This window comes from Bombus fervidus, chromosome 7 (genome assembly GCF_041682495.2).
Source record: "Bombus fervidus isolate BK054 chromosome 7, iyBomFerv1, whole genome shotgun sequence".
NCBI classification, from domain to species: domain Eukaryota; kingdom Metazoa; phylum Arthropoda; class Insecta; order Hymenoptera; family Apidae; genus Bombus; species Bombus fervidus.
Window position 1 is genome coordinate 15,445,273 of NC_091523.1, and position 16,090 is coordinate 15,461,362.

The window sequence follows — 16,090 nt, forward strand, 5'->3', positions numbered from 1 at the left end:
CCATGCTTTATCCTTATCTTCGAAGGACGAAGAACGATGCGCCAATAATTCGCGAACGAAATTTCGAAACAATCGGAAACATCTAGCGGAGTTGACTGTATCGTCGAGTCCGACGCTATGTGAATAGAGCTTGTCCCTGGCCCATATAACGTAGGTAAGCTCCATCCGTAATTGCGTAACTGCAGCCGATGGTAAAACGCAACTGTCGGCTAGGTTAGATCGTAGGCGCGTAGAGCGAGGAAAACGGAACGACCGAACCACGCCGAAGAGAAAAGGAAAGCCAACGCGAGTATCGCGAGTGGGAAATTCTCGTTCCACTCTATCGACCGTCTCGGCCCTTTCACGAAACCAATTATCCGTGCTCGTTGCACCTTTCGTCGTGTTCTACTCGCCACTTTTTCGCCTACTATCGAGATCGTAAACAACAACGGATAAAAACCCGACTCGGTTGCAGTACCGATGATTTCCGCGCGCTTTTCTCTCGCTCTTCCAAACTCGAATCGAACGAGCGAGGTGTTTACCTCGTTGAAACTCGGTTTTCTATAAGCCTCGGTATTATGTATTTATATCGGAATACAGAAGCTTGTTCCTGTTTTTCTATCAGCGGTTTTCGAACGTTGCGTCAATATCAAACATAGGTACGTACGTTCATAAGCACAGTTGCTTCTATTAATATTCGGATATCGCGAGCCTTCCAGAGATACTCTACGTTTAAATACGTTTTACCTGTTTCTTTTGTTTTTGTCTCTCCACAGGGTGTAAAGGAACACGCAGGGCCCGCTTCGAGAGTCGAATTTAGGTAAATTTAAGAGCGACGAGAAGAAGTTCGTACAAACGCGTATGCTCTATCGGTCGTCGTTTCTCGGATACAACGAATCGATCGTGTAGGCGACACTCGTCGAAAACGTCGAAATACCAAGGTTCGGAATAGAACAGGCTTTCCAGCAAATTTCAGAATTTCGTCGTCTCGAGCATCTTCCGACCAGGCAATTGCACAACGCAAAATCAAAACGGAAAACTGATGCCGCATGTTCGGTTACACCCTGTACATTCGTTTACGGCGGTATCGTTGAATTAATCGTTCGTCCACGTATTAAAACACTTATCGCGGTCTTTACTCGATACAACGGCGTTAATTACTTGATATATGGAATGTTTAGTACGACAAGTGACAAACACTGGATAACGATGAAATTTAAAATCATTAACTAGCGTTAAATTTACGTGAAATACACGCACGCGCGATGTACGCGTTTCGACGTTACGATGCTAATGAAATTTCAAAATGTTCCGTATAATATACATAATGTATTCGCAAGAGGTTTCTACGAGTGTTTCGATACTTTCGCGTGCTACCGCGTACGTCCAGATGCGTGCATTTGACACACACGGGCATACAAAATACCATTCGCGTTGAATGGTGCGTGTAGCGAAAAGCGGCGAACGCGCGCGTCTATCTAAAACGCTCGTGTCTAACGCTCATAGGAAATTGCACCTTTATGGAAGGCTGGCGTTCGAGAGGCACGAGTCCAAGGTGAACGACGTCGCGTTAATTTCGCGGCGTGCATCGGCTAGCTTCGTTCGAGAGATCTTGCGCCCGATAAATTATGCAACGCGCGTCCGTTACTTCGAAAGCCGGCAAAGAGATGCGAAGGGTCACGCGATAACGCACCGCGTCTAACGTTATGCTGTCTCATACGCCGCGTCGCGTTGCGCTGCATCGCGCTGTCGTAATATCTTCGCGTTGGATACGGAACCGTTCTACGAATTACACGCAGTTCGGTCGAGTAACGCGTACCTGCAAGTAGCGATTCCTTACGAAAAAAATAAGCAGAAAGTTAATCTGGATACGAGTAAACGATCGGCAGGCGGCTATTCCACGCGCGAAAATAAGTAAGAAACTTACTTATAGAATAGAATTTCGAGTCCGTGTACACCGTGCACTGTACGTATCGTTTACCTGTATTTTCGTTCTGTTCTTTGAAAAAGGAACGCGAAACTGACGGATTAGCCGCGAGGAGTACGAAGGCACCGGTCTATCTCCATAAAAGTGGAAGCGCGAAGCGAAGACAAAAATAAAGTAAAGGTTGAAAGAGGTAAAATTAGTGTTATCGGGTCGGCAACCGTGCTCGAGTCGGCGCGTTATCACGAATGTGAAATTAACGCCGGGTCGATCGTTTGCTCGCTGACTAATAGGGTCGTAATATTCGGATTTCGAGCTTCTACCTTTCTCAATAGAATAAGACAAAAGTTGCGACTTTGCATCGTTCGGACAGTCGCTTTAAAATTCCGCGAGTATACGCGTCGCGTCACGAGCAGCGTCGACCACGGAGACGAAACATGGTCGGCGCTGGTTCGTTCGTTACACGGATCGACCTTCCTTTTCGCGCGTCCACGTACATTTCCGGCACGATAAATAACATACGCCGCTCGCGGCTGTCGACACAGCATATACGGATGTATGCACGCGCAAGAAATGCCCGTCGAAAGTTCCCCGTGGTCGATTAGGCGTTAGACCGCTTCTTGTCCCACGAGTCGAGTCATTAGTGACAAGCTCGTTTCGCTTTTGCTCGTCGGCGATCAAGTTCGCGAGAATGTTAATCAGCGAACACCTATCTCATCGGGCGAGTCGTCGCGAGCACGTCGCGAACGAGGCCGGATAGGTTTTTAGTTGATTAGCAGCGAACAGCGAAGGAAATTTTAGCGTCCAGCGCTCGGCAAATTACGAAATTACTCGTCGTTCGACCAGATCTCTCGAGTTGGTCGAGACGCGACTTACGAACTCTGCACATCGACGACTCATTTTCATAACCGAGCGTTATCTTTATCCGCAAGATACGTCATTGCCGTCGGTCTACGTAACGACACTTTTTACACAGCTACTCGTTCTCACGACGACTATAGCTCGTTCGTTTTCCCTGATTCGGTTTCCCTTCGATCGGCACACCTCTCGCCTCGCCTCCAACGGTCGAGTAGGATCGATCGCGCGTGCGATCTCTGTCGAGCCGCGACGAAAAAACCGAGACATTTCGCACGCATAACTGCGATGGCATGCCCGAGCTTATCGATTATCCGCCAGCCTGTTAGGTACGTGCCCGCGCGTGGAACCGCTGTCACAGGTTCGCTGCAACTAGGCGTGCCTATGCACGCGCCTCCGTGCGCACCTACCTGTACACTCGCTGCTCCTGCATATTCATTGCCTCTCAAACTCGATCCACCGTATCACCGCTAGCAGCGAGTTCGCTGGGTGCTACGAAGATGGATCGTTCGTCTCCGTGACTTTTCTCCTGGTCTTTGGCAGGTACCGTTTATACAGATTGATAAAAGGAAAGAGAGATTAGTTGCATTAACCTAACCCCTATGCCGGCAACTCGTTTCCTCTCTTTATTAAGTGATTTTTTACGTTCGTGGAATATACGTCATAGAGTTGTTGCAATACGTTGGATATTTCTTCGATTTATAAATGAATTTCTGTGAAAAACGTTGGAAACATTGGAATTCTAAGCGTATAACGGCCACTAAACGTACTTATCTTTCGTAGCCGCATATACCGTTATTCTCCGATATGAAGCATTTTTTTATCAGCTTCTGTACATTTCATTTTCGTAGTACCAAACGCTCGTAGTTACGCGAAAGTAACACCGAAGAGTACGAAATTGGATATACCTGGATCTAGTTCGTCGGTAGGTAAATGTTGCGTTGAATACAACGGTGTGCAAGTATCTTTCGTAGCCACTGGACGTATTTACGTTTATCAAAGCGTATCAAACTGTCGCTCTGTATCTGGTGTACGAAAATAATACAGGCTGCTTGGGTTACGAAAGGAAAGACGCTGTTTTGTGGGAGCACCGTGTATATCTCGTGGCATCGAGGCCCATCGACAGTACCTGTTTAGCGAGGGAACGCGCTTACGCGAGTACGCCACAGTCTAGCGTGGTGAAACGACGCAAGGAGTGCTTCGCGTGCGTTGCTCCGAAAGGTCACGATTCCACGCGTCTCCATATGTTTCTCGCGGAAACCAACTATCCTCGCAACGATGAACAACGATACGCTCGAACCGCGTGACACGCCACACTATCTATAGAAACTACGAGAAAGTCCCTTCAAAAATTTGACCGCCTTCTCGCGTTAGGCCGCACCTTTGTTACGTTTTCGTTCACAGATTATGCTTATCGAAAATCGGAAACACAGAAAACATCCTGTGTGACGCGTACAACGGGCAAAGAGAGGAAGGACAGAGAGTCGTGGAACGGGGCGATGAAAGACGGAGAGGAAAGCCGGTGGAGAAGTCAAAGTTTCGCGAGCGAATCTGCGGGTCGAGTTCGCCCGATGGAAGGCAGAGAGCGGCGGGGGAGGACGAGGAAGGTCCAGGCTCTCCGGATGGAGATTTAGCCCTCTCTAAGTAGAAGTCTGGAGTCCAGCACGCGGCTACGGCAAGAAGGTCAACGCACCTCAGCCAAGGACACATTCTAGACCCACACAGAGGGCTTCCTTGTGTGAGCGCGGAGTGGCACGGCCAGCCGAGAACAGGCAGACGGGCCGAGCAGTCGGTACCGACACGTTTACACACACCATTTACACGGACGACCATTTTCACAGACGATTCACACAGATACAATCACGCACACCACACGCTCTCCTCGCGATCTATGCAACGCGCACGTGCAACCCCGTCTCTACACGCGAGATGCACAGTGCACACGCAGACGCGGAAACACCGTCGCCTCTGCCTCGAGCGAATCGTCGTTGGACTTCCTGCGACGGACATCCTGCTATCGCTCGACCAACGACGATCACTTCTTACGCGTATCGATGTTAAGTTGTACGATCAACGAGCGTTTCGTTTCGACGAGGAGTTTGAAAATCGGTGACGAGATTTGGTCAAGGTAGCTGCTTTTGCGAAACGTATATACCAGAACGTATCAAGGACGATCGATATTTGTATTCAATCGAACGTTGGTATCGAGAAGAGATTTGCAAACAGCGATTCGAAAGCTAGATATTCCGTCGCGTACGCATCAATTTCCAGAAAGTACACTGTACACGCTGCTTTGGAATCGCCATACCAAGCTTCGGTGTCGCCTATACACGCGTAAGATCCAATTATAGAAATATGAAATTTTTATATCAACGATAATTTATATAAGCGATACGACTCGAAAAGAATCACCGCTCGCGATAAAAACACCCGGTCAGTAAAATATTGAACATCGTAGCAAATACGGTTGCGCTTCATCCACGGTATTGGATCTACGAATAACACGACGTACGGCTAAGAGGTTTGTCCATTTCCCGGAGAACCGTCCGGAAAGGATTATCGCGTATTTTCTACCTTTCCGCGCCGCGAGAATCCGAACGAGCCGTATTTCTGTCCCGCTGCTGATATGAATAATGGATCGCGCAGTTCCGCCGAAACGAACGCGTTGAGAAAACCTTTCGGCGACGGAGTGAAAAACAGAAGGATTACGAAGCCGTGAAACGCGACGAGAAGGCTGACGCGAGACGAAAAATAAAAATTGCAGGGAAACTTGGAGCAAGCATCTGCAACGCGTTTCGGTCAAAGTTAGATCAACGATGGAGCACGGTTTTGCGGTTTCCGTCGATCGTTTTAATTCTAATACTCGCGGATATTTGGTGGAAAGGGAACGTTACGTGGAACGTAAGAAGCATTTGTGGAAAATTGCACAGAACGCGCGTAATACGAAAAAATACACGAAATATCCAAAGGATAGCGCTTTCTATGATACTAGATAGACGAAACAAGTTTCTATCCAGATTCTATCTACGTTTTCAAAAATATGAATTTGCGGGAAAGTCGGTAATCCACTTGTGGAAAGGTGTAGATCGGAAACCACTCGTCGAGGTTGGATTCTCAAGGAAGAATCGCGAGACGTAGAAACAACCGACGAAGATGCGCCGTCCAAGTCTAGAAGGAACATCGTGGGCTCCTTCGCGGCCGGTCATGCAACTAGGAACAGGTTTCAACCACTTTCCCAAACACTACTGAATTTTGTTTTAGATAGCCTAGCGCAGAAGCAACGCGGTTCCAATTATACGAGCTTTTCTAGGTTAGATCTTTAACACTGTGACACGATTTAACGTAGCACGTAGGTAACTCGAATTAAACATCCGAAGTTATCGAGAGCCCGATCGTTTGCGAGACTCGAAGCAAAGAAAAGAGCAAATAGGCAAGAGCCACGTTGCGTTACGTGCAATTGGTAATTAGCTACGATCCATCGGCAAGCACAACGTTATACGTATCGCGTACGCGGTGTTACACCGTGAATTAACCGCGTTGGTTTGCCGTGTCAAAGGCCACTCGCTATCCCTGAAAATCGAACGCCGTAACCAAATAAAATTCGATCGCGTATTATCTGTCGTCCACCAGCCACCTCGACCGCGTTCTCCGAAATATAATTTTACCGTCTCGCGAAGAAGAAACTGTCCAAAATTTATTAAGCAACGTGAAACGACGGCGCTCCTGCTCTTCGCGACGTCACGAGAAACGAGGAAAGACTCTATAAATTTTATCAAGCGACACGAACGATCGCGTTATTTTTTTTTTTTTTTTTCCACCACGAGACAAGAGAGATACGGCGAGTCGCATCGCCTTCTCGTCGATTCCGGTCCTCGCTGAATCTTCTCGCATTGAACGTTTGCTTCGCTGATTCCGGCGAGGTCGTGGCGAGATCTGGAACGAGGCGCAGCGGATACGCGTTGCTGCGTGGCGAATCCCGGCGGTAACGAGCGCCGGTTGTTGGTTCGAACGGTCGGAACGGGAATGGGTGGTGACGGAAGCGGTGCGCGCGTCTGCGCCCCCGGGGACGCGATTCGTGCGCCGAGAGTACGCGATTCAACCCCCATTCGAGCTGGCGTCGATGCGACCGTTCTCTCTCCCTTTCCATTTCCATTTCCGGCGACTCGCGTGCGAGGGTTCCTTAACCCGCGCGTGCCTGCGTATGCGTGGCCAGCTGACCCCGACATGACCCGCGGTGACGTTAACCGAGGTTAAGAGCCGCGGAGAACGGCGATAGCGCGCTAGGGAAACGGTCATGGACTTCCTGGGAATCCACGCACTTGCCATATACATGTTTACTTGAATCTCGTTGCAGAAGATTCAAAGGCGCTTCATAGGCGAGTTAAAAGTAAATCGAAGGAGGAGAATGTTTTCCGCTGGATCGTACGGGGCCAGTTTTCGTATTAGTGGCAAAAATTTCACGCTATCGAAACGAAACTCGTAATCTGATAAAACAGAGCGTCGTATCGAGCGTTCTCCGCGAAGGTAATCGAGTTGCAAATTACATCACGGTAAACTCGTAAACGAGGATAAGTAAGAAATACAAACAGCTGGGAAGTCGCATTGATCAAGTCCATAAATCGAAATTCGAAAGCATCGATGTGGTAACTCCAACGATGCTACTTGCTTTCCGAGACGAAGCAACGGGACGAAGAAACGACCAACGGATAAAATCGATCGATCCGACTTCCGAGAGCCTCGTTTCTACAAACTTTTCTGCTTTCTTTCAGCCACGCGTGTAAGTCGATTCCTCGCGCGGACCTCGAACCAATTAAACCCTGTATAAATGGATCTTTGGATCGCTGGGAAATAGAGGAAGGTTCGGTGTGCCGTGGCTGAAAGCCCCGGAACGGCAGAACGATCCTTGAATTCGCACGCGGACGATCGTTCGACTCCTTGGTAGTCTATCCCATTGTAGAGAAGAGAGCGTGCTTGGAGGTGGGGTGCCTGGTTCACGATGCACGCGCGGCCAGAACGAAGGCTGGTGGAGTGAAAGATAAGGAGAGAGCAGAGAAGGAAAGAGGTGTATAGAGGAGGAGGACGCGAGAACGGGACGGATAGACGAGCAGTCAGGTCCATATCCTGGGTTCGAAGCCCGCTGCCGCGGACTCGCCGCGCTCGAGCTCTCCTCGTATCCGCTCTCTCTCCTTCTGTCCCGCGGCTAACTCGCTCGGATCGTTCCTCCCGGTCGTCGTCTTCTTCTCTTCGTCGCTACTCTGCCGGGGTAATTGCACCCTACCAAGGCCGACAGCTGATGCAGCCACCAGCAACACACGGAACGCAGCGGTGCACAGCTGTGTGGACGAGCGAGAGCGCGTTTCCTTCGCTGAATGTGCTAGTGCGCACACGCGTACGCGTTTACGAGGCCCTCCGTGTGGTGTACACGGGGCCAGCAGCCTCCTGCCGTCTCAGCGCTTTCTATCTCTTTCTCGCTATCGACGAGTCTAAGCTCAGGTAGAAGCTGAATTCACCGACGCGGCGTATACACGACCAGCCGGAAGAAGCGAAACAAGGAGGGGAAGTTACCCACGACGCTGTAAACATCGGGGCCCGCCATCTTTAAACACCCTGATACATCCGTCATAGGGATCTCGTGGTGTTTTCGCCCTCGCTTTCCTTTTCTTTCCTTCCTTTTCCTTTCTCAAACTTTCTACGGTGTTACCTCGATACAACCGCGTCTCGTAACTGGACCAAACTCGACGAGTTTCTACATCTTTACGAAGAAGATGGTCGGAGAAGCGGAATCGTAATTTTAATTTAGCACGGAAAGGACATACGCGCGAAAAAGTTTAGTTCTTCTAATCCGCAAGAGAGCAGCGTCGAAACGCGAAAGTTTGATTATCGTTTCGCTGATAACTCGCGATGGAATAAGATGCTACTCTTACGAAACGACTACGAAGCAACGGAAAGAGTATCTGAAAAATTTGCAGACACACGAACCAACGAAGTTTAAAGCGAGTAACTGTACGTACTACCTTCTGCTGTCTGTTTTGCGACAAGTTGGCGTAAAACTCGGCAAGTTCTGTCGCTTGGCGCACAGCAGACTCGAGACGGCAAATCGCCTTTCGAGAACGAGACGAGCCTCCCGATTACGAGGAATTTTATGCAAGCAGATAAGATCGCGCTGTTGGCTGGGATCGCGCCAGAAACGAGCGCGTTCCGTCTTGGAATATTCCCGATGATTCGCTGATAATCCCGTCGCGGGATGCGCCTGTTTCATACGGTGCAAATTGCTTCGGGAAACGACCAGCCCGCTGCGTTTCACGTCGCGTCTCACGGAAAACTTGCCAGCTAGAAATTACGCGCCGTAATTCTCGCCTCTTTTCTCAGTCGTTAAGATAAATGCGGGAATGTCGTTAATGGTCTAAAGATTGTAACAGCTAACGAGAAACGGCGATCGCCGGCGACGCGATCGTCTCAACATCGAACGGCGCTACGTTTTCAAAGACCTCGAAGATTCCAAGGTACTGAAATCCGAATCGCGTTCTCTCCGATCGTTTCTTTAATCGTTTAGAGAAAATAACGGTTCTTTCGTAATGGCAACAGACGCGTCAACGAAGAGAAGAAACGTAACGCGCAGCGTCGAAACAATTACAAATTACAGAAGCGTCGTTCGGTGAAGCTGCATCAATTTAACGTCGCAACTACCAAACTAGTCGAACGTTTGCGATTACTAGAGATACGTAGGAATTTCCTATAAAATCTTCTACGAATAACATAATTATTACAGAAGGTGCAGATGTCGGTTGTGTTTTATCGTTAAGTAACTGAAATTCAAGTTTACGTTCATACAAGCAGCAGCAAATGCTATATTTTCTAGTACGCCTTCGAATTTCAAACCAAAATTTGTCAAAAAGCTGAAAATCTTCCAGCGCTTTTCATTTCAAACGACACGCAACACTCCGCGACGAGTCGTGGAAGAAACTCATGGACGAAAGGACGAAACGATCCGTCCTTCATCGATCGATCGATCGATCGATCGATCATCTTGTATACCCCGAACATATGGCAGGATCTGACGTAAAAAACGAGCAAGAAGGAAAGCGAACGTTTCCTTTCCTCCTGTTTCCACGTCCGTGGTGTTAACAAGCACGCGTCCCGCTATTGAGCGCGCCCCGGGCTTCGCAGATGCTCGTCGCGAGCTCTGGAAACAGCTGTCCGTTCGAGACGCGCCGAAACCGCTCCTTCGGGACAAATGTCTCTTTACGTCGTATCTGGTTGCCTGGTTGGAACAGGAAACCGACGTGACACGGATAATTGCGGCGTCCACCGCGGACAAGCGTGAAATCGAATCGATAGGTACGCCAGAGCTCGGCACTCGTTTCGACAAAAGGCCGTGGAAATGGAGAACGAACCGACGTCCGGCCGATCCTTTATAAAGAAACGAACGGCATTATTCTCCGCAACTTTCAATCGCGCGACGACCGCAAAACGCAGCGGAAAAATGATCGAGGTTCTGTTTCCTCTCTCTCTTTCTCTCTCTTTTTCTCTCTTTCTGGTGGATGATGGACTAAACGACGATGTTCCGGGAAATCGAAGAAGGGAATCGAAAAATAGCGACGCGGGTCACCGCAACGGGGGAACGCGGCTTTATTACGGAGTTTGATCAAAAACAGTGGGGCCGAGTCATCGTCAGTTTTTAACCGTCATCTGCAAAAATCAAGCTTCGCGGCCGCGCCGTTATTTTTCCATCAAAACTGATCGAAATCAACTCGCTCCCCCGTTTACTCTTTCCTATGTATTTGTAATGACCCGCGAGATCGTTCGAACAGTTACGGCGACCCTCGCCAAGATACCGCTCGGAAACCACACCGATCGACTGACTCCACTTTTTACGCAGATGTCAATTTCACGAACGCGAAATTAACGTTCGACTCGTGTCACATTCGACTCGAAAGACGAATGTTACTTTCGCAAATCGATTTAGCACGAAGAGACGGGCAAGACGAATCTTTAAGAAACGATCCTCGTAATTGACATTTCTCTCTGCATTCCAATTCACAGAGTTAATCGACGTAGTTTCCAGATGACTGGCGTACGTACGTCGATTCGAAGCGATTCGAAGCGTCCCATCGCTGATCGCAACTATCGTAGGTGTTGCCGCGCGAGACGTTATCCGACGAGCGGGTGGCTCGACTAGGAACGCGTGAAAACGACAAACGACGGAGGAGGACCGGGTCAGGTTTTTCGGCCCGTGAAATCCCCTGGTGAACGCCGCGAGCATTCCTCGAATCTTTTCGTGGCCCTTCGTTCCATTCAAGCGGCCATTGTGCCACGGTCCGATGATTCTCGACGGTCTCTATCTCCCTCGCTTCTTTCCCTTGCCCCTCTCTCATCGCCAGGTTCCTCCCTTTATCATTTCCCTCGCTTGTGCCAGCCAACGGCCCCGCTCCAACGGCTTCCACGTAGTAAATACGTGGGTGGATGAATGCGGCTCGACATCCAGTCGTGGCTAATTCTTCTCGTGAGTTTTTCACCGCGGCGTTCCATTCTTCGAAATGGAACACCCGGAGCGTTTAGCCAGATGAGAACACGATATCCTTCAGCGAGGGATCGAGAACGCTTTTCGACCTGTCTGGTCGCTGCGACCTGTTCGAGTCGCCACGCGACGCATCGATCCTCGGCTCTGCTCGAAAGCTCCGTGCGATCGACGGCCACTTCCTCCTTTCGATTCGTGCAACCGCGAGCTCGCGTGCGTTCTAACCGACAGATCGGTAGCGGAACACGTGCGAGCGCAGCACAAGTCCATTTCTCTGAACTCCACTTACCGAAACGAAATTTTAGTCAATGCTCTATTAACTGAACTTTTGCTATTACGTAAGCGAAAAATACGTAATAGGTAGCGAGGAAAATTTCTCGATTACACGAATCGTTTGTGCCTAGACGAATTCGCATAAACTTCCGTTCAGAGTTCCACCGTAGCGGAATACGCGGCATGTTCACGCCGTCAGTTTGCAGCGTTTTTCTCGTATAAATGGTAGATTTTCTAGAGAAACGAGAGAGGAACTTTTACATTGCCTTTTGTACAAGGTATCCTACGAAAATTATAGCTCCGATACGGTAGAAGATGAAAAAGAAATTCACCGGGCAACGTTAATTCATCTCGAATGACACACGATTTCGTATTTTTTCGAACGAAGCTAGAAAACTTTTTTATGCACCGATCAATCCGCCTCCACGATGCAACGTATGTATCACGTATAATAACTCGCTTAGAATAGATCGGTGCACCAGTAGCGTAAGTTACCACTTGCATCTGAAAATACTTGGTTTCAGAGATATTTCGATCTCAATTGCACGAAACTGAGTGGACGAATTATAGGAAAACAAAGATGAAAGTATCGCGTTGTCTCTTCTTGTCTCTCATAGTCGTATCGACGGACGATTCGTACATCGGTGGGTAAGGAACAAAGGGACAAAGGTTGGAAGGAGACGCGCGATGAAAGATCGAAAGGGAACGGGACGAAACAATAATACGCGTGGATGAGACGACAGTCACGCGACCTACATTCCTCCGACAGGTGGACTCGTGTGTTTGAAAAAGAAGCGAGTCTTGCCGAGGAACTCTTCATCAGCCCTTGTCTACGTGCTCGTCTCTCACGAGCGTGGGTCTTATTTTTCGAAGCGGTAGAAGCTGGACAGAAGGGGAAACGTGATTGTCGAGTTTCGATGCTGGTCGCTTTTGTTCGAAGGAACAGGAAGCTTGTACGGTAGTCGATTACGAAAGATAGGAAGATCGCAGGAAACAACGCGACAAGTACATTTTCCCTGGTTCTCTGATTTTCGTCTCGCTTTGCGACCAACGAGCAACGTTCTAATACGAAACTAAAGCTAAAAATAGGAAGGTGCTATGGTCGTTTCATAGATACCAACGACACAATCCTTTCTTACGGTTGTGTCAGCCAGTACAATCCAAATAATATTCCCATTTTCCTGGGAAACTACGTAGCCAAGCGTAACTCGTCCCAATCGCCAAACGATTTCTCCACGGTCGCGCGTCAGCAGATAAAAGTGTCACGTTCGCTGGATGGTCACGGACCGATTAGATTAAGCTAATCTCGCGATCGATATCGTTTCTTTTACCGGAAATCCGAGATTTTGGAAAACGATACGCACGCTCTATCTTTGTTCATTTACGAAAGAGAAAAAGCCTCGTTGTCGTAAGCAACGACTTCGTTGGTGTTAATTAATTGGTGGCGGAACACGTAGCTAATCAATGATCTCTTTTCCTCGCTGAAATCGCTCCAACGGTTTCCTCTTTTCCACGGACGTAATTAACCGTGGTTCGTCGGTTCCCTTTGCTCGCATCGCGGACCACCGAGAAATCGGGCCAACAATGATCGATCGGCTAACGCGTTTAACTACCAACAAACTCGAGCGCCGTTATCGGTTTTCCCCGTGTATCTGTGGCTCCGCGTCTTGCGCTTAATTTATTTTCCATTTGGTCATCGTCGACTGGTCGTCGATATTGGTAGCGATTAATATTAATCGTAAAATGTCATCGTCGATACTAGCTCGATACTTCGCAAGAAGGCCCCGATCAGCGAAATGGCGCTTACTTGCCGCAACATCCGAGCCGGCACGCGACGATGCTCGGCGAAAATTGAAGGGTGGTCTTGTAAATTAGCGCCACGACCTCGATAATTTTTAATAGCGATCGTCTTATGCCTGGTGCGCACTGTCACGCGGCACAAACCTCTATCATTATCGTGATTTATAGACATAATCTGGTTACGACCTCGTGCGATATACCCAGTGCTCGCGTGTCGACCTCACGGCCAGATGCAGCCGCGTAGTTCAAGGTGTGGATAACCGTGCGTTCCAAACGCTCTGGTCTCGATTCAAATCAAGACGAGTTTCGTTCGCGTAAACCGGTTGCGTTTCGTCTCTGCATCGTAATTAATGTACCGTGCCAAGTATACCTCGTCGAATAAATCAGCGTTATCGATGCGCGTGGCAGCCGCCCTATCAATGCCGCGTTCACCATCACCGTCAAATCACCAATCGTTCGACGTATCACGGCCTGCGACGATAAAAGGCGCGCGACCACGAAGACCAAAGGCGAACGAGATTATCCGCGCGAAGCTTCCTTTTGCTTCTCTTTCGATTCATCGAGTTAGCGGATCAGGAATTCATGGAATCCGTGGTATCTCGTTTCGATGACGAGGAAGATCAAGATCGACGAAGTTTCAGGTTTTTCGTGACGCGCCGATGTTTACTACAAACCCTCGTTCTACTCGTTTATCCCGTACAGTCTTTTTTAATCCTTTTATTCCTGTCTTTTCTTGTTTTCCTGTCTTTGCCAATATATCGCAAAATTCTTTTCACGTCCAGTAACTATGTTGGAATACAACGATATTTCACGCTTAGGGACAAGTACCCATACACGGACATCCACACGGGCATTTGGACAGGACACTTACACAGGTCATACTCTTACTGTATAGAGAATGGGGCTCAAAGTATTTAAGGGATCATGGATCACTACCTGGTCTAGTCTGAGAGTAACTGTCCAACGATCAACAATTCTTGTATACGTCAGGTTCTGTAGTTTCTGTTCGATAAACATTACTGAATATTATTTCGGCACAAACATTGTGTCTTGCAAAGGTTATTATCCTTAACTTTTAGATTAAATAAATTACGAGAAAAAATTATACAAGGTTTTTCAAATAACCGGGTACGCACGCATAGCAAGTTTTGACTAGACCAATTATACGAATAGAAATTTAAAAAACAATTATATAAAGATCTTGCAATTACTTGTTTATTAACGTTAATAACGAGACAATTTTTACATATCGTAATCGTGTTTGCGTCCTCGTCGCAAATTGGTCCATTTGCGTCTAATAAAAATGGCAATGATTTTGAGGAAGCGGAAGGAACGTTTGTGGCATGCAACGAAATTAGTAGACTTTCTGTTACCAATTCGGTTGAAAATTGTACGTTATTTGGATATCCGAAGCCCGAGTTTCGGCTGTTTGAATACACGGTAATTCGACGTAATTGACGTCAATTGACTCCTAATTGACGTAAAAGTAAATGACGATCGTTTGTTCTTTTATGTAATGTGCCATTATATCAAGTACAAATAAGATAGAAGGAACGAGCGACAATGTCAAGTATTTAATAAAAGAGCGCTATCCGTCTGACAGTCTGCTTCTTTATGTACCGTATCTTGCCAACGTTTGGTCCATCGTGTCCACGTCAAATTCCGTTTGGTCGTAATATTCGTGAACCGTAATAATAATTGCGAACCGTATGTCACGAAAACACTCGATGCTCGAGAACGAAGTTTTTCAGAATGAACAATCTACGTTCGATCGGAATTGAAACGATCGATCGTTTCGTTCTACAAAATGTTCCATGGATTTGTATTCCGACGTATGTAAGAAAACTCTTCAAATCGTTACAACAGAAACAATTATTTTCATTTTTCAACGTAAACGCGTATACATACGTACGAATAACAGAAACCAGAAGAATGTGATAGGAAGAGAAATTATGGCCTTTGGAAATAAATCAGAATAAAATTACCGCGGAACATTCCGGTTGTCTACACAAGAGTTAAAAATAGCAATTTTCCACATTTTCTTTCTACGATGTATACATACACGAACACACGCGAAACATCTCGGTACGAAGTTATCACGTGAGAAATTATTATACGTTATATATACGTAATATGCCGAGTGTTACGTAGAAGCGTGAAAATATGGAAATCAGGAATCGATTCGTGGTATAAACTTTTTGTACCGTTCCCTTCCGCCCGGTTAACTCGGTCGATTTAAGCCAAGAGGTTTGGGGAAGTTTTGCGAAGAGAACCGCGAGTAACCGAGTTTCGCACAACTTTCGGCAAACACTAGAAACATGCAACAATCGTCTTCGTCTCGATTAACTCACTTGGACCTCCGTTTCATGGCGTCCTCTTCGACCTGTCCGCTATTGGTCACGCGTTAAAATTCACCGATCGCGGACGACGATCGTCGATCGATAATCGATGACGAAAGAAGAGCAAAGACGACGGGCGTCTGTTCGTTCGACCGACTGCTAGGAAACTGGCCCCACGTGGAGGACGTGTCGAGCTAGCACGAAATACGGCCAGTTTTATTTTCGTACACGCCTCTTGGGACTCGGCATACCCCATGGACGGGCCATGCGACGAGTGCCGATTTACGATCTCATCGACCAACGTCTCAGCCACCCCACAAAGCTTATTAACCCTTTCTTTCACGCCAAGTCCCGTATCTCGTACAGATGGTGTTTTCACGCGCAGTTAACACGATTAGTATC

At 47.8% G+C, this 16,090-nt stretch overlaps 1 protein-coding gene and 1 long non-coding RNA gene across 2 annotated transcripts in view; both read right to left on the minus strand.

The window, feature by feature from the left end:
* The window catches only part of Jing (AE binding protein 2 jing), a 149,326-nt gene that overhangs the window by 58,700 nt on the left and 74,536 nt on the right, over positions 1-16,090 (minus strand). The gene's annotated exons all lie outside the window — the stretch shown is intronic.
* The window catches only part of LOC139989435 (uncharacterized), a 36,962-nt gene that overhangs the window by 10,548 nt on the left and 10,324 nt on the right, over positions 1-16,090 (minus strand). The gene's annotated exons all lie outside the window — the stretch shown is intronic.